Source organism: Cyprinodon variegatus, unplaced genomic scaffold, assembly GCF_000732505.1.
Source record: "Cyprinodon variegatus isolate N-32 unplaced genomic scaffold, C_variegatus-1.0 Scaffold1230, whole genome shotgun sequence".
In the NCBI taxonomy this organism is placed as follows: domain Eukaryota; kingdom Metazoa; phylum Chordata; class Actinopteri; order Cyprinodontiformes; family Cyprinodontidae; genus Cyprinodon; species Cyprinodon variegatus.
In genome coordinates this window covers 121,592-123,666 of record NW_015151683.1, presented here as the reverse complement: position 1 = coordinate 123,666, position 2,075 = coordinate 121,592, and the positions used below count along the sequence as shown (strand labels likewise).

At 42.0% G+C, this 2,075-nt stretch overlaps 1 protein-coding gene across 2 annotated transcripts in view; it reads left to right on the top strand.

Moving 5' to 3' along the window:
* Positions 1 to 1,390: 1,390 nt before the first annotated feature.
* dlx1 (distal-less homeobox 1) overlaps positions 1,391 to 2,075 on the top strand; it is a 4,612-nt gene continuing 3,927 nt past the window's right edge. Inside the window, exon 1 of one of the 2 annotated variants that reach the window (XM_015401522.1) lies at positions 1,391 to 1,719. The gene's annotated coding sequence lies outside the window, so the exon portion shown is untranslated. The remainder of the gene's footprint in view (positions 1,720 to 2,075) is intronic. The other variant, XM_015401521.1, reaches the window with a different exon arrangement.

Sequence of the window (2,075 nt, the reverse complement as noted above, 5' to 3'; positions counted from 1 at the left end):
AGACGGTGCAGAACAAAAGCCAATTTTCAATTCTTTGATTGGCTGCATAAAACCGCCCTCCCCCTCCACCCCACCCCAAAGAATAAAAAAATTAAACATAATAAATACATACATTAATGTAAATGTAAAATGTATTGCTACTGTCCGTACTGGACCCAGAAATATATTTATATTTGTATTATTTATGTGAGCTTTTTTAAAAAATGTAAGCTGATTAAAACTCATTTTCCTGAAAACGTAAAAAAATATAATCTAATTAACGGATTTCTTATTTCCTAAAAAAAAAAAATTAAACAAAAAGGTAATGCTCATATCTAATCTTCATGTATTGCTCTTCACTTGCAGTGAAAGTAATTAATTGTTGCTTAGACTGAGGCGCTGCAAAGCTGCGCCTTTTACGCACCAGAGTGCCTCTGTTCTCTATCACCCCGCGGTCCTGGATAACATTTACTGGCTCCGATAAATAGGCATCTGAGGAGGGCCTGCTATCACCGGACTGAAATAAAGTCGGTGACATGTTGGCCCGTTTAGCCCCGCCACCTCTCCCCTCCTCATCCCGCACCCCCTCTCCGCGCCTGTCTCTCCACCTCTGCACTAACCCCTCAGGTGAAGAGCAGCAGGTGTTAAAACACCCTCAGCCACAGAGCTACTCACTCCTAATGAGTCCTGCCTCCGCTCTCCATCCATCCATGCATGGAGGACTTTATTTTTAGTGCGGCTAGTTAAGAGTCCCGCTGCAGGAAGCGCTGCTGTGGCCTGCTCTGCCCTCCTGCCTGCGAGTCAAATTATTAATGACAGTGTGGTAATATTATCACATGTCTGTTTCATCCTAATGGCGCAGAGGAGGCTTGAGAAAACCCATCTGGTATTAGATTATTACTTTGGGTTACTGGAAACATTTTGCAAAAAAAAAAAAAAAAAATTAAATAAGTGTTTTCTACCTCCAAATTGAATCGCGTAAACATCTCTCATTTAGTAGTGCACTTCTGCTATTATTTTACATGTTTCCTCCAAATTCCGCCTCAATTCTGCTAATGGTTTTGCTCACAGCCCTCTGTAGATACTATAATCGTGGGAAAAATAATGACAGTTATCAGTCGCACCCACCAAGTACCCATAAAAAATCTGTCCTCTGTTCTGGAAGATGATAATTATCGGTTGTACCACCATTATCATTGTCGTTGTTGATGGAGGAAATCTTGAGGCATTTTTCGAAAGTAATTCCAGGAGAAATCACTTCAAATTGGCCTATTTTAAGAGAGAGGGGGGACAAGGGGACCAAGCTTCGTTATAGCCTATATTTCACAGAAATCTTTAAATCCAAGCATCCGAAAGCCGCCTGGCACATTGTGGCACACACACACGCGCGCACGTGTTCTGATGTCAGCGCCTGCATTTTTTTGATAACACATTCTGCAACTTACTCATTCTGTTTGCGGTTCAATTATGCAATTACTCTGATAATCGCAGTGAGGGAATTTAACCGCCTTTAATTTGTTATTCAGGTGGAGATGATGGAGGGACCGCGGATAGAGGAGCGGGGCTGCGCCTCTACTGCGCAGCGACTGCGGCAGAGGAGCTGCGGTCTGCAGATTAATGCAGAGGAAAATAGAGGTCTGCTGGAGACTTTCCTCTGCTTTCATCCTAAGGAGGATCCCTGACCTCGGATGGCTCACATCTGTCTGCTTCTTCTCCGTCACGTGATCATTTACAACCAAAGTAAGTGTGCGTCCTCAGACTTAAGCTGATTAACACCAGGGGCGTTCCTAGACATAAAGCCATATTGAGCAGTCTCAATTTCTTAGAAATTTATTTATTTATATACATGTACCCTAAAGGTATTGATACCCATGAGATATCTAGGCTCAAATTCATTTCTGAATTTCACCAATAATGTATTAAACATGTTGGGCTGGCCCTATAGACCTGGGTAGGATAAAGAATCCGTGGAGAAAGAAATAGATTAGGGTGATGGAAAGGAGGCCTTCCAACTTACTGTGCAAACCGTTATGATATGGTTTTGATTCCTGAAATCTGTAAATAACATTTTTTACTTGATCAGTTAGAAGAGTGTT